At 38.0% G+C, this 27323-nt stretch overlaps 1 pseudogene; it reads left to right on the forward strand.

Moving 5' to 3' along the window:
• The first annotated feature begins 23183 nt into the window (after positions 1-23183).
• LOC138163081 (U4/U6 small nuclear ribonucleoprotein Prp31 pseudogene) lies at positions 23184-24818 on the forward strand (annotated as a pseudogene).
• Positions 24819-27323: the final 2505 nt, after the last annotated feature.

Consider the following 27323-nt stretch of genomic DNA (forward strand, 5'->3'; position numbering starts at 1 on the left):
CATAAAGTTAATTGGGCAAATGGACATCTCTTTGCTAACAGTTCAAAAACATGTGAGTGCCTCACAATCCTAACAATGAATCTGAGCTAATATACAGTGATGATGTTGAGTACCTCAAACACCAAAGGCTGAAGTGTTATGTGTTTATATACATTCTATATATTGGAACTACTCTAGACTCTCTGAATGATAATGCTGATAAAACAAATGAATGAACATGCTTCCATTGATCTTTTTAGCTAGAAGAAATTATTTTTAAAAACCTAAACATGATGTTTCATGGCCCTGCTTAGATTCTTTTATTTTTTTAAATATTAGTTATTATTTCTTTATTTTTAACAATCTATTATTTTTAAATTTTCAGTTCTAAATTTTCTTCCACCCTCTTACCCACTAAAAGTCAAGAAATATAACATCACTCTTGCATGTTGTCAAGCAAAACATATTTCTATATTAGCCATATTGATGGAAATAAAAAAAAGACAAAAATGGTAGGAACTTAACAGAAGCAAAAGAGATTCTGAAGAAATGGCAAGAATGTGCAAAAGCACTATGTAAGAAATATCTTTATGTCACCAATAACCACTAATATATTGTTATTTATATAGAACCAGACAACCTGGAGAGTGAAATCAAAGCAGCATTGCTAACAATATCTAGTGGAGGTGATGAAATTTCAGAGAAGCTATTTAAATTCTAAAAGATAGTGCTGTAAAAGTGCTGCCCTCAATATACCAGCAAATTTGGCAAACTCATCAGGAGTCACTGTATTGCAAAAGGTCAGTTTATGCCCCAATCATAAAGAAAGGCAGTGTCAAGGAATGTTCAAATTGCTGAAAATTGCACTCGTTTCATTAAGGTAATGCTTTATATTTTATAAGCAAGTTTTCACCAAAATATAAAGTGAGAATTTCTGTTTCAGCAGGTTGATTTTCAGAGTCAGAAGAACTAGAGACCAAATTGCCAACATTCATTGGATTATAGAGAAAAAAAAATAAAACTACTTCTCTTTCATTGACTATACTAAAGCCTATAACTTGTGAATCCCAACAAGTAGCAAGCTCTCAAAGAAATGGGAGTACCAGATCTCCTTACTTGTTTCCTGAAGAACCTGCATGTAGGCAAGATAAGCAAGATAGAACTGATTGGTTTAAGACTGAAAAAGGAATATGACAAAGGTGTATATTGTAATCTTATTTATTTAAATTATATGCAGAGGACGTCATGTGAAATGCCAGACTACGTGACTCAAAAATTGGAATTAAAGATGACAAAAGAAATATCGACAATCTCAGATATGCAGATTATACCACCCTGAAAGCAGAAAGTGAAGAGAAATTAAGAAGATTCTTGATGAGGGTGAAAGAAGAAAGTGTAAAAGCTGGCTTGAAGCTTACAATTAATGAAAAAAAAATCCTAAGATGTTGGCAACTGTTTCCATCAACTCCTGGCAAATAGAGGGAGAAGACATGGATAGATTGTCAGATGTTATATTCTTAGCCTCAAAGATCACAGCAGATAGCAACTGCAGTCATGAAAATAAAAGTGCTCCTTGAAGGAAAAAAAAAACTATGGCAAAACTGGACAGCATATCAAAAAGCAGAAACATCATTTAGTTAATAAAGATTATTGTAGTCAAAGGTATGGTTTTTCCAGTAGTGAATTATGCCTATGATATTTGGACTGTCAGGAAAGCTGAGCTCCACAGGATTAACACTTTCAAATTGTGGTGCTAGGGAAGATTTTTCAGAGTTGCTTGGACAGCAAGGAGATTAAATAAGTCAATACTTAATGAAATTAATTGAAGATATTCATTGGAAGTTCAAATAATGAAGTTGGAACTTAAGCACTTTGACCAGATAATGAAAAGGTGGGACACTTGGAAGAGTCAAACATTGTGAAAGATAGGAGGAGAAAGGAAAAAAAATAGGAAATCAGAGGATGGAATGCATAGATAGTGTCATGGAAACAATGAACATGAACTTGTACAGATGTTGAGAGACAGTGGAGGATAGAAAGCCCTAGTTTGCTATGACGCATGTTGTCAGGAAGGGTTGGAGACAACTGAATGACTGAACAATAACAGTTACAAGAAATTTTGCTTTTACTTTGTCTGAGATCATAATTGCTAGTCCTGCCTTTTTTTTTTTTTTGCTTCAACTGAAGCATGTTGGTTTCTAATATATTCCTTTATTTTAATTCTGAGTCTTTCTGTTCCTTTTTTGGAATATTTAATTATTTTAATTAAATGTAAAATTTCTAACACTGTCTTTTTTATTTGAAGTTCCAAATTTTCTCCCTCCTGCCCACCTGCCTTATCTATTGAGAAGACAAACAACTAAATAAATATCATACATGTGTAGTCATGTAAAACATACTTGTCATGTTGTAAAATAAAACACAGGAAAAAAAAGAAAATAAGCAAAATGTATGTTTCTACCTGCACTTAGATTCCAACAGTCCTTTCCCTGAATGTGGATAAGGTTTTTCTCTATGAGTTCTTTGAAATTGCCTTAGTTCAATGCATTGCTGAAAATACCTTAATTATTCTCATTTGATAATTATATAATATTATTGTTAGTGTTGGTTCTCCTGCTACAGTTCACTTTATATCAGCTCATGCAAGTCTATTTTTTTAAAGCAATCAGGATTAAGTATCTTGTTCAAGGTTACATGGCCAGTTATATTTTTGTGTGGGTGATGAGTATCTGATGCCGTGACCAATCCCAGGTCTCCTGACACTGGGGCCGACACTCTTACTCTCTGTGCCACCTGGCCGCCCCTAAGCAATTGGGGTTAAGTAACTTGCTCACGGTTACATGCCCAGTTATTTTGTGTGGGTGTTAAGTATCTGATCCCAGAACCAATCCCAGATCTCCCAACTCTGGGGCCGGCACTCTTACTCACTGTGCCAGCTTTCTGCCCCTTCATGTAGTGTTTAGAGATTTTTTTTGAAAGCATCCTGCTTGTAATTTTTTAATTTAATATTTTTACCAAAATTTAAGTGCATAATAAGAAAAAGAAACATATGACAAATACAAAAACAGAGTGAAAAATTTAAAAAGCATCATCATGTGCACAGCAGAAAGAGAACTGAAAAAATACTGCAATAAATTTCCATTTCCAAAAAGCCTATAAAATAAATAATATTCATTGTGTTTTGAACTGTCTATCTTTTCTTTATTCTTTGTGTTATTTTGTTCTCTGCTGTGTCCTTTTTGGTTTCTTCTTTTTTCTACCTTCTTACCCATAGGTCTATAGTTAAGCACAGATATATGTACTGTAATGGTAATGTAATTTTGAATTTGAAGATCCCTTTGTGTTAGCAAAAGTAGCAGGTACTTAACATTTAGTAACTGATCAAGCCTCTGATTGAGAGAACAGAAATTATGAACTTCTGTCTCCTGTTAACTGACATAACAGGAAGAGGTTGCCTGAAGGAAGTGAAGTAGGTAATACCGCATATATAAGAAAAGCCCCAGAGAGGCAAAGTCAGAATTTCCTTGAAACTGAGATCTGGTACAGATTTATGAACAGCTACAGAAGAATGGAGAACTGAGTCCTGGAAACTTGTCTTGGTGGAGTTTCTTCTGAACAGGAGCCCAGAGCCAGGAGGCCAGGTGACAGAAGCATGACCAGGATGCTGAGACTTTGTTTGTTTGTTTCTTGGTTGAGCCTTGAATTCCTTGGATCAGTAATGGTGAGGGAGCTGACATGGACCAGACCTTGTGAACACCAGTGTGGAGCAGGACCTCCCCAGAGAGCTGGTCAAGGAACTGGGAGCTGCCTGCCATTGAACCCAGGTGACAGTCTGTTGAATCCAGGTAGAATCTGGGAACATGGAAGGGGATACAGGGAATTTGAGAACAGACCCCCAAGTCAAGATGAAGAAAAGACCTCTCCTTGGCTACTGAGTAATTATGGAATTATAGTTTACTAGTGACTTTAAGGGTGGAGGGTTTTGTGTATGATACTTAGTAAGACTTTGCTGAATAAGTGACTGAATGTACTTTGAATACTTTGACTATTGTTACTAATTAGTGACTGAGTTAATCAAGACTTTTCCCCAAGAGTGGAAGACCTTGAGATGACTGATTAGTGACCAATTGAGTTAATCAAGAAGAGTGGAAGACTGACTGTTTACTTTGATACTACTGATAAGTGACTGATTAAATTAACTTGAGTGACTATTTTGTGACTGATTGAATTAACTTAAAGTGAATATTTTACTTTGAGACTGTTGTGAATATTGCGATTTTCTGTGATAAATTGAAATTTAGTGAATGCTGTATTTTGAATTATGCTGTACCTTGATTTTCCATGGATGTTTTGCTTTTGTTATGGAATAAATAGAGTGATCACTATACTGAGTAATCAGAACCTTAAAAAAGCTGTTCACAGTAGCAGTACTTCTGGAAAGCTTCTGTGCATGGCATTACACATACATATGCAAACACACAGATATACATACATACAGACATACATATGAGTGTATAGACACATGTAATCACATGGGAGGGAAGATAGGCCTCCCTGCCTTTTTAATAGTTCTCTCATGTGGACCTTGTATATGGGGGTTGGGAAAATCTCACCCTAATTAGTTTTTTTGATTTTTGGTTCTGCCAACTCAAAATTTTATTGAGGAGTTATTTTAAAGTTGTTTGGAGGAAAATTTTTAAAATGTTCAGATGAGTTGCTGCCTATAATCTGCCATCTTGTCTCTGACTGAGCCCTAAGTTTGTCATGTCTGAAAGAGATATAAATTTGCAACTCTAAGCCTTATCGACTTCTTTCTGATTCTCTATAAGTGCCCTCACCCCAAGAAGATCATAAATGTTAAAATAGGAAGATACTGAGGGATTATCTATTTTAGAACACTCATTTTCCAGATCAGGAAACTGAAGCTGGGATTAAAACTCCAGATGGTTGCACAACTTTTTTTTTCTAATATATCCACAAAACTTCTTTTCACACATTTCTTTCCCCCTTTTCCCTGTAAACCTTTAATTGTATTTATTTGAAAACACATGGTGAGTTATTGAATATTTTAAGTGGTGAACAAATCACATCAACCCACAACTGACATGTTTCATGTTGAGTTACTTTAGTGAGAGGTGGAAAGGGCTTCTGGAAAGAACACCATTAAATGCAAAGAGATTTAATATTTGTTCTTAGCCAGCTAAATGTTCTCCAATCTTTTAGGTTCTCTATAAAGTTTTACAGTGACTATACCTATAAAGTGTAATATAGATAATTTGAAGAATAAAAAAATAAACTATACTGCTAACTATTTGTGCATCATCTGACTTCCTGATTTCCTTAAATCACTTTAATTGCAATCCTGGAATCCAACCTGAAACAACCTTAAATATTTTCTTTACTTTTTTGTCATAACTTTTAAAGATCCTACTCTCAGCCTCTATGTTTATTTCATTTTAGTAATTTGCATGATGGATTTGCAGTGTTATTGCACACAGTCTTTGGTCCCTGGAAATCCTGAAATAGACAGTATTATGATAATAAACATGTCTGCCCCATTAATTCTTGCAATACCATATTCATCATATCACCATAAGTCATAGAAGTAGAAAAGCAGTAACATATTTCCCATACAATCATAGTTCTAGGTAAAAGAAAAAGAAGAAAATATTTTGATTAGGAAAACAAAGCTAAGAAGTTGTTTAAAAGGAATAAAAGTAGCAAAAAGGGATAGTGAATGGTTAGCATAAAATTAGGCAAAAGAAAAACAAATCACCTCTCCAAAGTTTCTCTTACTAATATGAGAGGTGTGACAAGAAATAAGACATTTTTATTAGCTCAGTATAAGAAAAAGTAATCATTGTGTGTAGTCACACCTAATATGCATCTCTTACTTTAAATATCATTGATGTAAATGTTACAGTCTCTCTGCATACAGATAATCTTCCCATCCTCAGATTCTTTTGTAGTATTATGTTTGCCTGTCTTTTGGATTTTATTTCCTAATCTATGCCTATTAACATATCTTTGCATGTATGTGTGTTTACATATACTTATATATGCATATGTATACACAAACACAGATACACACATTATATAAACCTATAGGCTGTATTAGAGGGATTGAAGTTTGAACTTGGAACCAGGATGACTTGGATTCAAATTCTTACTTTGCCAAAAAAATAATCATGATAAAGTTATTTAACTTGATGTTTCCTAGGCAGCTAAGATTAAAAAGGATAAATGAGTTCATTAAGACATGGAACTCAAATCTAAAGATGTAAAATATAAGAATCTGGCCATGCCTCCTTGCCCCCACACCCCACTCAAAAATTTTAAATGGCTGCCAATTGCCTATAGGATAAAATACAAATTCCTTAGTCTGGAACTTAAATGCCGGTACAATTTCAATCTCACTGACATTATCTTCTGTTTCATATCACTCCCCTACAATTACTCTCGATTCCAAATTAAATTGCTAATAGTTCTCATGTACAATATTCCATTTCCTAATCCCAAGTCTGGTCAATAGTGACCACATCTAGAAGGCAATAAATCTTCACACTACTAGACCATCTGACCTTTTCTCTTTCCTTTATTTTATATTTTATTTTTTGTTGATATGTTTTATATAAATATTTACAGACTTCCCCCATCCCCAAGAGAGTTCTATTATAACAAAAAACAATTAAGAAAAAGCTAATACAATAACCCATATGAAAATGTATTAAGCATTCTAACTCTGAAGTACCCTAACATCTCTATTATTAAAGTGTTTTTTAATAAACATAAGTATATTTTCCTATTTTTGATCTTTCAATGTATTAAAAAAGAGCAAGTATGAAAATTTCTTAACAAGCATAGTCAAGCAAAGAATAATTTCTCCCAATATATATGTGTGTGTGTATACATATATACTCACAAACACATGTTTCTACATATGTCTGCATATGAACATGTATGTTCATATTCATGTGTATATATGTATGTCTCTTGCTTTCTAATTTTATTATGTCTTTGTAAAAATGGAATGTTTCTTTGTTGGTACTCTGAAATCATGAATTATCATTGTATTTATCATAGTACTTGTCTTTAAAGTTTTTTGTTATTTTATAAATACTCCTAGTCCTAGTCATTTCATTTTTATCAGTTTCCAAATATCTTAAAAATGGCTCTTTTGATAACATTGATATTACAAAAATTATTGTTCTTTTAGTTCTTCTGACTTTCCTCTGTACTAGCTGGTGCCAATCCATGAATATTCAAGACCATCAATGTACTCATTACTTACAAAAGATTATTATTCCATCAAAATCCTATATTGCTTATTGAAAACATTCTTCATCCAAAAGAGAACCCTTTTTTTTACAGGAGGTTTTTTTGTTTTTTGCTATCACACACACACACAAAAACCTGCTATAAATATTTTTGTAGCATAGGGTCTTGTGCCATTTCTTTTATATCTTTTGGGTATAAGTGGTGTAGCTGGGTCAGAAGGCATCTCACATTTTTTCAAATAACTCAGGTGCCACTTCTTTTCTGAAGCTTTTATTTTTCTATTTCATCTATTTATTATCATTGGCTCCTTCTCTCAAATTTTTCTTGTAAAACTTTACACATATTTTGTATATTTTTTCATATATTTATATATATTTCTTTATTTGTAAATCTATTTATATTTATTTCTGAGATATATTTATATTTAGTTCTGAGATACTTATTTCTGAGGACCACGATTCAAGAGAGATATTTTAGCATAAAATGGAGAAAATTCAGAGGAAGATGACCAATATGGTAAGGGGAAAGAAATATGGGGACCCTTATATTGTAGAAGAAAAGACTTTGAGGCACCATTATCATTGTCTTCAAGTATTAAAGAACCGCTATACAGAAGAGAGATTAGATATGTTCTCAGATCCAGAAGGTAGAACATATATCATTGGATGGAAGTAACAGGGAAATAAATTGAGTCTTAATGTAGGAAATACTTCTTCCCAATTGCAATGACCCAAGAGTAGAATTCACTTTCTCTTGAGGTGGTAGGCAACTTTCCTAAATATCATTATGGGATTCTTTCATTATAGATGTAAAGATGATTCTTATTTGAATATGGGAAAATCTAAACTGCCTCTGAGGTCATTTTGAAATCTTGTGATTAGAATTCATTATTTTTGAACATCAGGCATTTTTGAAAAGGACTTTATTTCTTTCTCTGTCAGTTATTTTTTTAAATTAATTATCAAATGAACAAATGTACTTATCTGATATTTTTGATAATAGATATATAAATTACATTAAAAAGCACACATTGAAAACAAAACATTTCGGGGCAGCCAGGTCGACAGCAAGTAAGAGCACCGGCTCCAGTGTTGGGATGACCCGGATCAAATCCAGCCTCAAATACTCAGCACCACACCCAGAAATAATTAGCCATGTAACCTTGAGCAAGTTACTTAACCCTGATTGCTTTAAAAAAAAAAAAGAAAACAAAACATTTCTCAGCAGACTTGGAAAACATGGAATGGATTCAGGGAAGTTAAAATGTTACAGTTAAAGATTGTTGGTCTTTATATTTTACTTCTCTATATCATGTCTAGTACAATGCCCTTCCTATACGTAGTAGGTAATTAACATGTCTGATGGATGTTTGATGAATTTTCAAACAAGAATATATACAATTACCAATTTGTCCTATAAAACTGCATTGTTTGGGGGTGACAGGGGACATTATGGGGATAAGAATAAGAAATTGGAAAGGACATGGGATCATTGGGTTTTTAAGATTGTCCTCCTGACGGAGTCAAGATGGTGGAGTAGAAACAAGACTTCCACATGTCTCTTGCTTCCACTTGCTCCAATTCTTGTAAAAAAATGACTCTAAAAAAAACTTTGGAGCTACAGAACCCACAAAATGACAGAGACAAGCTAACTTCCTGCTGAAGACAACCCAGCAGGCTGGCAGGAAGGGGCCAGCACAGAACTCTGGGAACAGAGCCCAGTCCCATGTGAGCCGGAAGTTTTACCCTCAGCAGCCACATCCAGCCTCCTGCTGGAAGAACTTAATATAACCAGCAGCTATGGCTATCCAGAATTACCAACTCATAGATGAAAAGGACAAAGTGAGATGTCAGTGCAGTGTGGACTTTGGCAACTGGGAGTTTGGGAGTGCAGTCTGACCTTTACCTCCTGGAGGGAGAAGCGACTGATGTGACATGGCCGTGCAGTTGCCACCACATGGTGGCTCCAGAGCTCCATGCCTGCAGATTGTAGGGGGACCAAGCAACCAGTCTGAGGGCTAATTGTTCTTACATTAACCTGCTTGGATCTGGACTGCAGTATAAGGTGGCAATTTGGTTTTCAAAATCCATTTTAAGTTCCTCTATGGCTTGTAACCAACTCGTATTTTTCTTGGAAGCTTTTGCTGCAGGCATTCTGACTTTGGTGTCTCCTTCCTGTTCCATGATTTGATCTTTTATATCCCCAAAATAGGAGTGTAAATTGGGTTGCTCTGCTTGCTTTGCTTCCCTCATTTGCTCATGTTGCCACTCAATTACTTGACGTTTGGGCTTTTTGCCATGGTAGGACTCAACTACGAGACAGGGGAACTTTGTCCTAATTTCTGGGGTTTTCTCAGCTGTCAAAGGTATTAGTTGGGTGCCCTCTCTAAAGCCTCCACACACTCTGGCAGGCTTGTCACATACCCCACGACCTCCACCCTAGACTGCAATCCAGATCCAAGCAGGTTAAAGCAAGGGTGATTATCCCTCAGATGGGTCACTTACTCTCCCTATAATCTGCAGGCCAGGAGCTGAAGCTTCCACATGGATGTGGCTGCACAGCCACTGAGATTCAGCCACTTCTCACCCGGGGGCAAAGGCCGCCCACACTCCTGAAACACTGGATCCCAAAGTCCACACTGCACTGACCTCTCACTTTGTCCTTAGCCCCTATGTGTTGATAATTCTGGAAACCACCACAGCTGCTGGTCATCTGAAGTCCCTCCAGCCTGTGTCTGGTCAGGACTTCCTTGAGGCTAAAACCTTTTGCTTGCCCAGGGCTGGGCTTAGCTCCTAGATTGCTGAACTGGCCCCTGCCACCTGGCCTGCTGGGCTGTCCTCAGTGGGAGGTTAGCTTTTCTGTGTCATTTTGTGGGTTCTGTACCTCCAAAGTTTCTTCAGAATCACCATTTACATGAATTGGAGGAGGTGGAAGCCAGAGACCTACAGAAGTCCTATTTTTACTACACTATCTTGACTCTGCCCCCTTAAGAAGGATTTTGAAAACCAAATACGAGAAGTGGAGGAAATATTGGGCAGAGAAATGAAAATGATGTGAGAAAATTATGAAATGAGAGTCAACAACCTGATGGAAGAAAATAACACCTTAAAAATAGACTAACTCAAATGGCAATAGAGGCTCAAAAAGGCAGTGAGGAAAGAATGCCTTAAAAAGCCAAATTTGCCCTATGGAAAAAGAATCTCAAATACTCACTGAAGAGAATCATTTCTTCAGAATTAGATTGGAGCAAATAGAAGCTAGTGACTTTATGAGAAATCAAGATACTATTAAACATATCCAAACAAATGAAAAAATATAAGGCAATGTGAAATATCTCATTGGAGAAGTCACTGAGTTTGGAAAATAGATCCAGGAGAGATAATTAAAAAACTTATTGGACTACCTGAAATCTATGATAAAAAAAAGAACATAGAAATCATCCTTCAAAAAATTATCAAGGAAAAATATCCCGAAATTATAGAACCAGGTGGCAAAATAGAGGTTGGAAAAATCCACCAATAACCTACTGAAAAAGATCCCAAAAAGAACACTCCTTGGAATATTATTCCCAGGTTCAAGAGATCCCAGATCAATGAGAAAATGTTACAAGCAGCCAGGAAGAAACAATTTGAATATTGTGGAAACACAGTCATGATCACACAGTATCTGTCTTCTACACTGAGGGATCAAAGAGCTTGGAATATGATATTCCAGAGGTCAAAGGAGCTGGGATTAAAACCAAGAATCACCTACTTAGGAAAACTGAGTTTCATATTTCAGGGAAAAATATGGTCATTCAGTGGAATAGAGGATTTTCAAGCATTCTTGATGAAAAAACCAGAGTTGAACAGAAAATTTGACATTCAGATAAAATAAGCAAGAGATGCATGAGAAGCTAAGTAGGGAAAAGAATCATAAGGAACTTATCAAAGTTGATCTATTTTCATTCCTACATGGGAAAATGATAATTGTAACTTATGAAATTTTTTCAGTATGAGAATACTTGAAGGGTATAGAAATATATACATATATGTATACATACATATATATGTACACACATACATACATATATGTATCTTTATAGGAGGGTATTCTGGCTATGAATACATACGTGAGTGTGTGTATATATGTGAACAGGTATACATTGACGGAGGGCATAGGACCAATTTAATAGGAAGTCATGGTTCTTAAAAGGCGAAATTAAGAGGCGAGAGAGGAATATAATGAAAGGAGATGGGGAGAGACAGAATGGGGTAAACTATATAATATAGAGGAGGCAAGAGAATATGGTTACAGTGGAAGGGAAGAACAGTAAGGCAAAAGGGTATAAGTCAATATTATTCTCATTGAATTTGGCTTAGGGAGGGCATGGCATGTACACTAAATAGGGTATCTCACCCTACAAGAGAGTAGGGGTAAAGGGGATGAGAGGGGGCATGATGGAAGGGAAGTCAGCCTGGGGGGAAGGGAAGTTGGAAGCACCCACTTTTGAAAAGGGAAAGGATCAAAGTAGAGAATAGAACAAGTGGGGGGTGGGATAGGATGGAGGGAAATATAGTCAATCTTTCACAATATATCCTCTATGGACATGTTTTACATAGCTACACATATACAACGTATATTGAATTGCTTCTCTACCCAGTAGGGGTGGGTGATAAGAGAGGAAGGGAAAGAATCTGGAATTCAAAATTTTAAAATCACATGTTTAAAAAAAAAAAAAAGATTGTCCCCCTTAGGTTTTTCTACAGCATGTGATATAAGATAGGACTTTTTCCTGCCTTTATTATGTCTGGTAGGCAAGATTCAGGCCTAATTTCTCTTACTTTATTCTATTTGTCCCAAAGTCACTAAGCTGCATAATAGTCCACAGAATTGTCATGTGTGTGCATGCATCCACACACACAGGGGAAGGGGGAGTTAGTTTCTCTCTTTTAATGTCTTTAGTGGCTGAGTTGTAAAAACTGTTTACAACCCAGCTCCAAAGTCTATAAAGAATATCTCAGATTTTGACATGATCTCAGGCCTAAGCTACAGGCACTTTTACTTCAGGAAATGCCAGGGTAATACAGGGACCACCCCAGCCCAAACATGTTGTTGTAGCTATGGTCTCTATGGTGTCTAGGAAAACAGAGATAAAAATGAAAGCATTTAAAGTGCCAACAGTAGCAGTTAGAGTCACTTTCAATGGCATGGGTGCTCTTTTCTGTCAAAGTAGTTGGGAAAATAAAGTCTAATAGAATAGAAACTATTATCTAATCTCCCTATTTTTCACTCTTACACAAATGATAACAAGCATAATTTATTTCTGAATTTAGGCAAAACAGGAAGTATGATAATGAGAGGTAGTTAATTTTGTGGAAAGATTGCTGGACATTGTGTCAGGAAAGACCTAAGTTCAAATTCTACCTCAGACATTTATTATGTATGTGATGAAGGCCTAATTTACCCTCCCTGAGTCTCAAATTCTTCATCTCTAAAGCAGGGGTGAGTACATATGGAGGATCTATTCTCAAGATTTGCTATGATATTTATATAACATGACATATATGAAAACACTTTGGATATCTTAGAGCACTCTATAAATGTTAGTTATCATTACAAAGAAGGGAAAGAAAAGGACCAAGGATTGTAGGATAAAAAGGAGAAGACACAAAGCTTCCAATAAAATGGTCCCATGCTGGGAAAGGTATGTTGTCATAGAATCAATAGTAAGGAAATACAAACCCCTTCAGTTCTAGCAATCAGGCAAAGGATTGCAAGCCTGGTGGAGATAGGTAGGAGTGAGGCCCTTTGAGCACTGAGAGAGAGTATGTGCATTAATTCAGGTGTTCTTTGTAATTATGAAACCCTGGGAAACATTCACAGGGTCCCATTTATCTTCATCACATCCCAGGGTGATAAACCAGTAGCAATTTAGCACCTGCTATAGCAATTTGGCACCTTTGGCATTTACCAAAAGTTTGTTCTTCAGGAATAAAAGTATTAATTTGTTCTCTCATGTATGCAATATAATTATACAAAACATATCAAATACTAATGTATTTAATAAAAAAAAAAACTCCCTGTGAAAATTTTCACATAAAGCTTTAAGTAAGTTTTAGGAAATAAAATCTTCACCAAAGAGTTGGTTTGGTTTGTATTTGATAAATCATTTTTCTCTATTGTAGTATGTTATTGTAACACTTGCTTGGCAACATAAATTGAAATGCTCACAAAAAAAGCAAAGCACTTTTAGTACAATCTTCTATTCTGTATATAATTGGCTTTCCAGCAGTTAATGACTCTTGGCAAAAGATTGGCTAGTAGGGCTAATAATGGCTGCCACCTCCATGCCTTAAAATAGTACCAGGCTGCTAGCAAATAAATGATGATCCAAATCCCAAAACCAAGAAAAGGAAAAAAAAATATTCTTTTCATTTTTATGTTTTCTAGAGAATCCATTCTTATTTCATCAACTGACATGGATTTTGTTACTATCTCTGTGTTGCTGTCTTAGATCTACTTAGCCTACCCCAAACTTTCTGTTGACCTTCAATGTAACTTCCCAAACTGCCTTTCAGACATTTTGAACTGGATGAGACATCTAAAACCCAACGTTTTTGAAACTGAACTCATCTTTCCTCCTAGTTCTTACCACTCTGACCTACCATCTCTACCTACTTCCTTACTGTAGGGGGCAACATCATCCTCCCTTTACCTCAGGCTCACAATCTAGGAGTCATTTTGGTCTCCTCACTATCTCCCATTATCTAATCTGTTGCTGAGGTCTTTCAACTTCACCTTTGTAACAATTCCAAATATACCCCCTTCTCTTCACTGCCACTGTCACCACTGAAGTGCAGTCCTTTGTCACTTGACTTCTTGATTACTACAACAGTCTCTTGGGGTGTGCCTGATTCAATCTCCTCCCACTTCAATCCATCCTCCATGCAGACACTAAAGTGATTTTCCTAAAGCACAAGTTCAACCATATCTTCCTCCTACTCAATAAACTCCAGCAGTTTCCTTTTGCATCCAGGATCAAATACAAAATTGTTTCTTTGGCATTTAAAGCATTTCATAAAATTGCCTCGTCCTAACTCTCCAAAATTCTTAAACCTTACTCCCCCACAAATAGTGTTTGATCCAATGAAACTGGCCTCCTGGTCATTCCACAAATAAGATATTCCATTTCTTGTCTCTTGGTATTTTTTCTGACTGTCCCACATTACTAACCTGTTCTTTTTCTTTAGCTCTCCCTCCTGACCTCCCTAGCTTCCTTTAAATCCCAAATAAAATCTCTTTTCTTTATAGAAGACTTCCTAACACTTCTTAATTTTATTATCTTCCCTCTGCTAATTATTTGCTATTTATTTCTTATATAGCTATCTTTGTATTTATTTCCTTGGATATTGTTTCCCACATTACATGGTAAACTCCTTGAGTTCAGGGACCATTTCTCTTTGTCTCTCTGTCTCTCTCTGTCTCTCTGTCTGTCTGTCCATCTGTCTGTCTGTCTGTCTGTCTCTCTCTCTCTCTCTGTCTCCAAATCACTTAACACAATATATCACACATAATATGGGCTTAATAAATGTTTATCAGTTATTTAATTTATTGAGTAACCTGGTGCCAAAGGAGTTGAATGAAACTTTCTTGTGTTCTGGGGTTTTGGAGTATGGTTGTTGCTCTGTTCTAGAGAAGAAATGTCCCATAAATTCATGGGAGGAAATCTCTTCACTCTTCATAAATTTTCTCAGAAGATGCATAGACCCAGAGAATCAATGACTCTCAGAATTGAAAGGAATATCATAGGTTATTTAGCCCAAACACCACCTGAATGAAAAGCTCTCTCTCATATACAGCAAAGAGTTATCTTTACTTTCTGGAAGTCCTTCAATGAGAGCAGACCAAATACATTTTGATGTAGCTCTTTGCATTTTGGGATAGCTCTAACTGATAAAGCTTTCACGTGAACCCCCCTGAAATTTCCATTTCTGCAACTTCCAACTTTATTTTCTCAATCTGCCTTCTGAGAAAAAGCAGAATATGTCTAATCTCTCTCATGGTATCATTTGATTTATTTTCATTGTATCCCTTAAGGCAGGGCCTCTCAACCTAGAGGTCCATGTACTTGGATGGGATAAATATATATTTTATTTCAACATCATGATTTTTTTTTCTTTTTAATCTTATATATTTTATATTTTTAATTTAAAAGTATATTTCTGAAAAGGCATCAGTAAGCTTCACCAGACTGTTAAAAGGGTCTATGGGAAAAAAAAGGTTTAAAAAAATCTTCCATTGCACAAACTTACTTTACTTATTTCATCAACCAGTAGGGCATATTCATAGCAGCCACTGTGGTTATCACATTTTAAATATACACAGGCACATACAAACACCTTGTGCCTTGGCACAGTCAGGGGAATTGGCAGACTCCAGTTTGGAGAACCACCATGTATGTGAGACCACCCCCCCCCAAACCACCACCTGAAAAAATTCAGTGTAGCCCTGGGGAAACTCGTAGAAACCTCACCTGGCCTCACACATATCAGTTACCAGCACTAGCTCCAGCTCAGCATCAGGTAAGCTACCAGATCCCTACAGCCTCCAGCTGCTCTCACCTGAGGTTCTAGCACACAAAGCCAGTGACCAGGCTGTTGGCCTTCAGTACAAGAAGCTTGAGACACTACCCCTTTTGCTCCAGAGGGAGAAGCAGAAATCAAATTTAAAAGCCAAGAAAAAGGCAGACACCATGACCAAAAAGCAACAAAGAAAAGCAGTAACCATAGAATTATTATGGTGACAGGGAAGATCAAAACAAAAATTGGAAGAGGACAACATTGTCAATATATGCACCTTCAAAACTCAAAAAGAAATATGAAGTGATTTCAAGCTGCAAAAGCCTTCTTGGAAGAGCTCAGCAAGGATTTTAAAAGGCAAATACGACAGGTAGAAGAAAAAAATTGGAAAGGAAATGTGAGGTATGTAAGAATGAGTCAACAGCTTGGAAAAGGAAAGACAAAAACATTGATTGTAGAAATACACAACTGTCCAAGGTCTGTTCATTACGCCGCTAGAAGCTTAAATCCCTATCTTTGTAGAAATTTTATGCCATAATTCAAATACTCCATCAATAGAATTTCTAATGTAAATGATATTCTTTGTGTCAGCAATTTCCAATTGCTTTCAAATATGGGCTATATTATTCAGCTTTGTGTGAGCTCTAATTCTCAGTGTCCCTGAATTCAGAAGTATGGAAATCAAAGAACTTCTATGAAAATGAAGCTTGAACTTTGGGTCCTATTTCTTTGGTTAAGGGAACAGATTGCATATTTGTCTGTCAGGTTCTTCAATTGCCTTATTGAGTGAAAATAGGAACATTTGATAATTACATTAAAAAAAAACATTTTGGGTGGCTAGGTGGTGCAGTGAATAGAGCACCGGCCCTGGAGTCAGGAGGACCTGATTTCAAATCCAGCCTCAGACAATTGACATAAAAACTAGCCATGTGACTTTGGGCAAGTCACATAGATCCAATTTCCCTAAAAAAATATTAAAACACACACACTCACACACACATTTTAAACAGTTAAATTATTCCCCAGTACTGAAAATTTCTATCAATGGCAAGGTTTTTAAATCATACAGTTTCTCTGCATCACAATTTTTAATATTATGGGAGAAATGGTCTCCTTTTACTTATCTATGATAGTCATAATAAAAAATTCCAAAGACAAAAGGTTCTCAAATATATTAGTTCCAGGAAAATCTTTCTTGTTGGTCAGTTGTTTCAATTATGCCTGACTCTTTGTGACCTGATTTAGGTTTGTTTGTTTGTTTTTTTTTTTTTTTTGACAAAGATAATAAAATGGTTTGACAGTTCTTTTTCCAGTTGATTTTACAGATGATAAAACCAAGGCAAACGTGGATGAGTGACTTGCTCAGGGTAAGAGAGTTAATTAATATGTGTCTCAGGACAGATTTGGACTCAGGAAGGTAAGTCTTCCTCACTCTCAGACCAGCACTCTATGCACTGGGACATCTAGCTGCCACAATGTATCACACAGATGTAAGAATATCTTACATTCATAAGAAAAAAAAATGTATATTTTATATCATCCCAAAGAGTTTTTGTCTATATAAGTTGTATATATTGATATTTGAGATTTTTAAAATTAAAACAACTTAGCATTCTTACAAAAATACTTTTTCCCTTGGATGCCTGGAGAAAGTCCATGGATGTGGCCCTTGAAGTCTTCCCTATATTACACCTTCAGAAACTTTGGCATAGAGGGACTTAAATCAACAAATCAATTGTTTATACAACAAACCTTTTAAGTACCCATAGTGTGTGCTAATTTGTATGCAAAAATAAGGACTTCAAGAATCTTTATTCTTAACTGGCTACTGACTTTCTTCTAGGTCTCTTGGCATCAAATGGATGTCAGTGTAGTCTATAAAATATCCATTGATTATTCCTCACTTTCATCACATAATTGGCCCTCTTTTTTTCCTAATAGAGGTATCTGAAACATCCTTTTCACTGTTTTTCCTCTATACTTCTTATTAAGAATATTTTACAATGGTGTAGTAGAAGGAGGATGTCAGAGTGGCTCCAGCTTCCACCTTCCCCAATCAGTGTAAAAAGGGGACTCTGAACAAACTTTAGAGCTGCAGAACCCACAAAATGACACAGAGAAGCTAACCTCCTGCTTAGGGAAGCCCAGTAGGCCAGCAGGAAACGGGCAGCTCAACACTCTGGGAGCCAAGCCCAGGCCCGTGTGAGCCTGAGGTTTTAGCCCCAGGGTAGGTCTGACCAACTGCTGGCCATATGGACTCAAGATTAGCAGCAGCTGTGGCCGTTTTCAGAATTATCAACACATAGATGCAAAGGACAAAGGGAGAAGTCAGTGCAGTCTGGACTTTGGGACCCAGTAAGTGGGAGTGCTTCGACTTTTGCCCCTGGGATGAGAAGCCACTAAGACACCCAATACAGCCATCCAGCACCATGTGGCAGCTTCCCTGCAGAGAATAGGGGGACCAAACGACCAGTATAAGGGGTAATAGATCTTGATTTAACCTTCTTGGATCTGGATTGCAGTCTAGGGTAGTGGGCCTGGGTATGTGTCCAGCTTTCCAGAGTGTGTGGAGACCTTATAGAGGGCACCCATCTAACATCTCTGGCAGCTGAGAAAACCAGAGCATTTGGGATGAAAGCTCCCCTGTCTGGTGGCAGAGTCCTACTCTGGCAAAAAGCCCCGGGGTCAAGTGACTGAGGGGTGACATGACCAGGGAAAGGAAGCAAAGCAGACAGAAGATTTAAACATTAGACTCCTATTTTGGGGACAAAAAGGAGCAAAGCATGGAACAGGAGGAAGACGGTGAAGTCAGAACTCCTGCAACAAAAGCTTCAAAGGAAAATACAAGCTGGTTACAGGCCATAGAGGACCTTAAGAAGCAGAAAAGAAAAGTAGAGGAAAAATAGAGAAGATAAATGAGAATCATGCAAGAAAATTATGAAATGAGAGTCAACAGCCTGAATGAGGAAAATAACACCTTAAAAAATAGACTAACTAAAATGGCAAAAGAGGCTCAAAAAGGCCATAAGGAGAAGAATGCCTTAAAAAGACAAATTTGCCAGATGGAAAAAGAATCTCAAAAGCTCAAAGAGAAGAATCATTGCTTCAGAATTAGATTGGAGCAAATGGAAGTTAATGACTCAATGAGAAATCAAGATGCTGTTAAAGAGATCCAAGCAAAAGAAAGAATAGAAGGCGATGTGAAATATCTCATTGGAAAAACCACTGACCTTGAAAATAAATCCAGGAAAGATAATTTAAAAATTATTGGACTACCTGAAAGCCATGATCAAAGTTAAGAAACTACAAATCATCCTCCAGGAAGTTCTCAAATAAAACTGCCATGATGTTTTAGAGCCAGAGGCAAAATAGATGTTGAAAGAATCCATCGATCACCTCCTGAAAAAGATCCCAAAAAAGGTAACTCCTAGGAATATTATAGCCAGGATCAGAATTTCCAGATGAATGAGAGAATATTACAAGCAGCCAGGAAGAAACAATTTGAATATTGTGGAAATACAATCAGGATAACTCAGGATCTGGCAGCTTCTTCACTGGTTGATTGAAGGGCTTGCAGTATGATATTCCGGAGGGCAAAGGAGCTGGGATTAAAGCCAAGAATCACCTACCCAGCAAAACTGAGCATCATGTTTCAGGGGGAAATATGGTCATTCAGTGGAATAGAGGAATTTTAAGTGTTCTTGATGAAAAAACCAGTTGAATAGAAAATTTGACATTCAGATATAAGAAGCAAGAGAAGGATGAGAAGGTAAACATGGAAAAGAAATCAAAAGGAACTTATAAAAGTTGAAATATTAACATTACTACATGGAAAAACAATAATTATAATTGATGAAACTTTTGTCAGTATAAAAATATGTGAAGGGAATAGAAATATATGTCTATATATGAGGGTATATGGCCATATGAATACGTATGTGAATGTGTATATTTATGTTTACAGGTATACATAGATAAAGGGCACAGGATCAATTTAACAGGAAGGGATGATTCTTAAAATGTTAAATTAAGAGGTGAGAGTGGAATATAATGAGAGGAGATGGGGAGATACAGAATGGGGTAAACTATCTCATACAGAAGAGGCAAGGGAAAATGCTTACAATGTAGGGAAAGAATAGGAAGGCAAAAGGAAATGGGTCAACCTTATTTTCATTGAATTTGGCTTGGGGAAGGGATGAAATACACACTAAATGGGATATCTCACCCCACAGGAGTGTAGGGAGGAAGGGGATCAGAGTGGGAATGATGAAAGAGGGGGACAGGGTGGGGGGGAGGGAATTTGGAAGCATCCACTTTTGAAAAGGGACAGGATCAAAGTAGAGAATAGAACAAGTGGGAGGTGGGATAGGAGGGAGAGAAATATAGTCAGTCTTTTACAATATATCTACTATGTTATAGTTTTGCATTAGCCACACATGTACAGCCTATACTGAACTGCTTATCTTCCCAGTAAGTGTGGGTGACAAGGCAACAAGGGAATGAATCTTTACTTAAATATTTTAAAATCAAATGTTTAAATATATATATATACATATATACTATTATTAATACTATTTTACATGTAATTGGGAAATAATATATACAGGCACTGGGGCATAGAGATCCACCATGTCCTCCTGGAGAAGTCGAAAGTGCTATGGGAGAAAATGTGGGAGAGAGCAGATTGGAGGCGGGGATATCCTCTTGAACTGCTATTGGTGGTAGGTAGGGGAAAAACTGGGAGAAAATTTGTAACTCAAATTCTGGTGGAAATGAATGATGTAAACAGAAGTTAATAAAGCATTTGAAAAATGGAAAAATAATATTTTACAGTATACTCTCACTCTCAATGTTCCTCTTTATTCACCTTGAATGACCCTTAGCTTTAACTTTTCAGCAACTAATTAGACATTCAAATTTCCTTGTTATAGTTAACTAAACTTTGGATAATACATTTTAGAATTTCATCAGGAACTAAAATCAAACTTATTGGCCTTTATATTGAAGACTCCCTTTTCTACCCACTTTTTATATTTGGGAAAACATTTATCGTTCTATAATTCTATGGCTCCGGTTCCATTTTCCATGATCTTTCATACAATCTAGTGCCTCTGTGTAATGTAATGTCAAGGAAAGGCAACTTCCCAAGGTTCAAAATACCAGCATAGGTGCTCTACATTTTATTCAGTGACAAATTAAGAACAGAGAAGATCAAAATATGACATCATTCAAAATACAGCATTTACTAAGTGTGATTAAATAATCTCCAAGTACTACCCCACCCGAGGACCTTACATTCATTCAATCAATTACAAAGTCCCTGGTTCTAAATACTACTCCACCCCTAGCCTGTACCTTCATTTAGTTCATCACAAAGCACCTCTTCTCAAATGGAGATTAGTTTCCAATCATAAGTAAAGTACATTCATTTGTTCAATCATAGAACACAAAAAGGTCAAAAGTTCCCCACCCCTGGATCAAAATTGAATCTACCCCAGAGTTACATCAAGTTTAAGCATAGCACTTAATACCCAAATGGAAGTCTTTTCTTCATCTTGACATGAGGCAAGTTCTCAGCAATCTTTGCTCCGGGGAGACAAAGCTTAGCAAGGCCACAAGATACATTGCCAGTCTCTTCATTAATTTATCCCCTGTCTGCAGAACAGTCCTAGGACACCTGAAAACATTAGCAAAACCCTCTCCCAGGATTTCTGTAAACATACAAGAAAATACTTCTTCAGGGCTTCTGAACCAACAGAAAGGTTCCCAGACCCCTGCAACAACAGCACTGTCCTTCACCAGTGGACAGTATTCACTCTCTGTCTGCAGGACAGTCTCAGGGGCTCTTAACCAACAGCCAGGTTCCAGAACTTCAACAACAGGACTGTCTTTCACCAGTGGACAAATCTGGCAAAACAACATCAAAACAGACAGACAAAATACCAGCAAAACAGCCATGTCTCCTCAGTCCTTGGCAGCTCCGGGGGCAGGTCTCAAAAGTCCAGGGCAATTCAAAGTGGCCTCAGCAATCCTCTCAGTCTCTCTCTGCCTCCACTAGGGTGCTGCTTCCAAAAAGTTCTTCTGCCTCTCTCCTGTGTCTCTCCAAATCTACATCACCAGCTCCTCCCAGTTCAGGACTCTCTTTTCAGATCAACAAGTCCATCCCACAGGTGGGATTAACAAACTCTGGGTTTTAACACAATCAATTTGAAAACCAAGCCAATATAGGGGGATCTTTATATTCCATTACTATCACACTCTGCTATCACATCAGCCACCTAGGGATCTGGTTTTTCTGGCTTAGTGACTTAAACTCACCAAGAAGAGTTATTAGATTTCACTATCTATGAAGGAAAGGATTTTGAATTCCGAACTGTTGTTTACTCTTTTTATTTTATACTTTCCAGTCCAAATACCACTAGGTATGGAAAAAAATGCAAACCTATAAAGCATATTTTGTCATGATCTTCCATTCTACTCTCATTCCACACAGCTGTCCCATCTCTTATTTGATCTTATTTTTTCTGATTTGTTTTATAAATCCACATTATTCCTCTTGGCTTTCCTTACCATATTTGTCATTCTGACATATAAGTTCTTATTATCCTTATGAAACTGTATGTTGCCTTTGTATTCATCTTATTCTATAGAGTCTACTCTAGTGTTTAGTAGATAATAATATCATGAGACATACAGCTGGAGTGGACCTTAGAGATCATCTTTTGCTAAGTTCTCAATTACATATGGGAGAATTAAGGTCTGGATAACTAAATATCTTACCCAGAGTTTAAGAGAGACTACAGGGTTAAACCTGGATTTGAACCTTATTCAGGTTTGGTTTCTTTTCTTGTGTTTCTTCCAATATACCATGTTGCCTTATGAGAAATCCATGATTGGCCATAGATGCATATTGTCTAGAAAATTTATAGGAAATTGTTATCTTACACTATAATGGAGTAAATGGCTTCTATTCTCCCATGGGGGGAAAAAATGAAGGGGCCCTCTAAGAAAAAAATAGAACTACAAAGAGAAGAAAAACAACACAATTCATCCCAAAAGAAATTTATGAATAAAGACAATTATCATTACTGATTTAATATAATTACTGCTATAATAGTTAATAAAAAAATGCTATAGCACAACTGAAATGCCTTAGAGGCAATTCACTTGGAAAATAATACAACAATATACCAAGAGATCTTCTCAAAGGAATAAATATGACATTAAAATAATTTATACAAGAATTGGTATTGATAAGAAAATCAGAAGAGGTAAGAAACAAAAATCATTGTAAATTTAACATCACAAATTGAACACCAATTAGAATTAAGAGAAACCCAAACAAGAATGTGGAAGACACCAGCACCGACTTGTGAGGAGGCAGCCCCAGAATGTCGCTTGCAGATGAGCTCCTGGCTGACCGACCTGGAGGAGGCTGCCGAGGAGGAAGAGGGTGGGAGCTTTGGCGAAGAGGAGGAGGAGCCTGCCATCGAGGATGTCCAGGAGGAGATGCAGCTGGACCTCTCAGGGGACTCAGTGAAGAGCATCGCCAAGCTGTAGGACAGCAAGATGTTTGCCGAGATCATGGTGAAGATCGAGGAGTATGTCAGCAAACAGGCCAAGGCTTCTGAAGTGACAGGGCCGGTGGAGGCTACCCCTGAGTACCGGGTCATCGTGGATGCCAACAACCTGACCGTGGAGATCGAGAATGAGCTGAACATCATTCACAAGTTTATCCGAGACAAATACTCAAAGCGCTTCCCAGAACTGGAGTCTCTTGTTCCAAATGCCTTGGATTATATCCGGACGGTCAAGGAACTCGGAAACAGCCTGGACAAGTGTAAGAACAATGAGACCTTGCAGCAGATCCTGACCAATGCCACCATCATGGTGGTCAGCGTGACGGCCTCAACGACCCAGGGGCAGCAGCTGTCCGAGGAGGAGCTGGAGCGCCTAGAGGAGGCCTGCGACATGGCCCTGGAGCTGAACGCTTCCAAGCATCGCATCTACGAGTACGTGGAGTCCCGCATGTCCTTCATTGCCCCCAACCTCTCCCTCATCATCAGTGCCTCTGCTGCCGCCAAGATCATGGGCGTGGCCGACGGCCTGACCAACATCTCCAAGATGCCCGCCTGCAACATCATGCTGCTGGGGGCCCAGTGCAAGACCCTGTCGGGCTTCTCATCCACCTCCATGCTCCCGCACACGGGCTACATCTACCACAGCGACATTGTGCAGTGGCTTTCCCCGGATCTGCGGGGGAAGGCAGCTCGCCTGGTGGCCTCCAAGTGCACCCTGGCTGTGCGAGTGGACAGTTTCCATGAGAGCCCTGAGGGGAAGGTGGGCTATGACGTCAAGGATGAGATCGAGCAGAAATTTGACAAGTGGCAGGAGCCCCCCGCCCCGTGAAGCAGGTGAAGCCGCTGCCTGCCCCACTAGACGGCCAGAGGAAGAAGCGGGGTGGCCGCAGGTACCACAAGATGAAGGAGCGTTTGGGGTTGACTGAGATTCTCAAACAGGCCAACTGTATGAGCTTTGGGGAGATGGAGGAGGATGCTTACCAGGAGGACTTGGGCTTCAGCCTGGGCCACCTGGGCAAGTCTGACAGTGGGCTTGTGCGCCAGACCCAAGTCAATGAGGCTACGAAGGCCAGGATCTCCAAGACTCTGCAGCGGACCCTGCAGAAGCAGAGTGTGGTCTATGGCGGCAAGTCTACCATTCGAGACCAGTCCTTGGGGACAGCATGCAGTGTGGCCTTCACACCCCTGCAGGGCCTGGAGATAGTGAACCCGCAGGCGGTCGAGAAGAAGGTGGCGGAGGCCAACCAGAAGTACTTCTCCAGCATGGCCGAGTTTCTCAAGGTCAAGGGGGAGAAGAGCGGGGTGCTGTCCACATGAGGGAGCCACCCGAGGCCAACTCCCCCCGCCCCCTTAGTTTTCTCTCGTAATTTTTAAAGAAAAAGTTAAAAACCAAATAAAAACGTTTAATTAAATAAAAGAATGTGGAAGACATATAAAAAATAAAATATCAAAATTGAAAATATTACAGCACACTTGTCTAGGTCATGAGACATAGTCAACAATGTACTGACTACGAAAGCAAATGAAGTTACAGATAGTGCTCTGAACTAAGGGTCATTCTAGAGTTTCTTATATCTCTTCTAATTCTTGGAGTACACACCACCCAGTGTATGGTCATTTTTTATGATATTGAACTTCACATTTATACACATCCCCTCTATATTTACCAGATTTTAACCTTTATGAAGCCAGAAACCATTTCATATCTAATCTTTCTTGCTGTCTTTTTTTTCTCCTCAATGCTTAGTATAGTATTTTGCATATAGTAACTGGTTTTGTGTTCTGGGACCTCAAGTACTGGCAGTTAAGAATCTGGTAGCTTACCTGTTGCTGAGCTGGAGCTGGTTGTTGTGGCTGGTGTGTGCCTGGTGCTTGTCTAAAATTCCACCACCCTGGGATTCAGGGTCTCCCACTGTTTGCTGAGGTGGGACTTGCCATTAGCTTATTGAGGCCCCTCCAATCCTGTACAGTTCTCCTTCTGCAACAGCAAGAGGGAACTTTCCCTTAATCCTCCTAGCCTCCAGAGCTAAAAACAAACAAACAAACAAACCAAACCAAACCAAACCAAACAAACAAACAAAAAAAAACCTACTGCACCTTATCTTTCTTCTGTCTCTAAACAAAGTCTAGATATGACATGATCTATGACTTCATCGAGATGTATTGAGACAGATTTCCGGCCCAAGACATCCTGGAAGGTCCACAAAAAGAGTCTTTTGCACTAGGTTGAGAAAGGAGGGCAGTCTAGCACAGGCTTTGACAGTGCAGACCCAGCCTCAGCAAAACCAGCGCAAATTTCAGGGGACTAAGTCACTGGCAGCAGTGGAGGTTGCCAGACTTTTCAGGCAGAGGTTTGAGCTTATAGAATGAAGGATTTAAAGAAGTCAAATAGAACATGTCAATATATTCCTTTGCTCTGAGGTGTTTTATATGTGACATGCTATTATTGCAATAGGAAATGGCACTTCTTTGTATAGGATCTTCCTTCTTACTCTTCTAGTTCACTTCCCAGTAATGGCAGATCCTTCCTGTAACAACTGTTTTCTGATATTTCAAAGTACTTGTTCTCATTATTCTATCCACTACAAACTGAAATTGTTGTACAATAAAGCTTTCTATTGAAAAGATAGTTTATAAAGATAAGTTTTAATCTAATCTTGGGGTGGCTAGGTGGTGCAGGGAAAAGAGCACCAGCCCTGGAGTCAGGAGGACCTGAATTGAAAGCCGACTTCAGACACTTAACACAAAACAAACCATGTGACCTTGGACAAGTCACCTAACCCCGATTGCTCTACCTAACAACCTCCAAAAAAAAAAAGAAATTAAAAATCTCTGCTTAAAAATCTTAATATTATTCTGTAGTCACAGGTACAGTTTTTCCTTTATACAAGTTGTATATCTGAAGAAGGAATAGAAAAATAACAATAGCAAAAATAATATGCTCTTGAAGTAACTGGGCAAAATCATTTCTTTAGTATTAGAAGAATTTTAAATGGCTAAGAAGTACAGCTAAGTGGCACAGTAGATAGAGAACCTGGACTGGAGTAAGAAAGACTTGAGTTCAGAATCTGACGTCACATATTTAATAGGCATATTAGCATTGCCAAGACATTTAACTGTATATCTCAGTTTCCTCACCTGTAAAATGAGCTGGAGAAGGAAATGAAAAACCAGTATAGTATCTCTGCCAAGAAATCCCATAATAGGTTCACAAAGAGTTGGGCACAAAAGAAACAATTGAACAACGACCAGCTAAGAAGTGAATAAAGACCATTAAAAAATGTTTAATTTTTCTTCGGGTAGAAAAGCATCTCAAAAAGCAGAACACATGCCACCTGTAAAATGGCTTCAGGAAAAAAAAAATATTTGGTGTGGGGCACAGAGCCAAGATGGCAGAGTGACAGCAGGGACTCTCCAGATTTATCCCTCAAACTCCTAATACATTTAGAAACTGACTGAACAAATTCCAGAGTGAGAGAACCCACAAAGAGACAGAAGGCAGATTTCCAGCCCAAGAGAACCTAGAAGGTAGACAAGAAGGGTCTGAAAAACAAGTCCAGTCTAGCACAAGCCTTACCAGCACAGACCTGGCCCCAGCAGAGCTGGAGAAGACCTTGGGCGACTGAATCACTGACAATTTCCAGACTTTTCAGCCCATAGATGACAGAGATAACTTAAAAAGTCACCATGAGGTGTCTGCTGGAACTGGATGAGAGAGAAGCACAGTCTAGCATAGGGCATGCCAATCAGGGACAATCCTTGGGAGTGACTGAATCAGCAGCAGGAACAGTCGCAGCAGCTGTTCCTCCTTGACTTCCAGGAGTCAGGATAGCAGAGTAAGCAGTAAGGTGCTCTCACCCTCCCTTTTTAACTTTGAAAAATTCAGAGAATATTGCCCCAGGAAAATCCTGAAATAATAGAGCCA

The sequence above is a fragment of the Petaurus breviceps genome, unplaced genomic scaffold (genome assembly GCF_028583685.1).
Source record: "Petaurus breviceps papuanus isolate PSGF00001 unplaced genomic scaffold, PetGlider_PUasm1.0 187, whole genome shotgun sequence".
Lineage (NCBI taxonomy): Eukaryota > Metazoa > Chordata > Mammalia > Diprotodontia > Petauridae > Petaurus > Petaurus breviceps.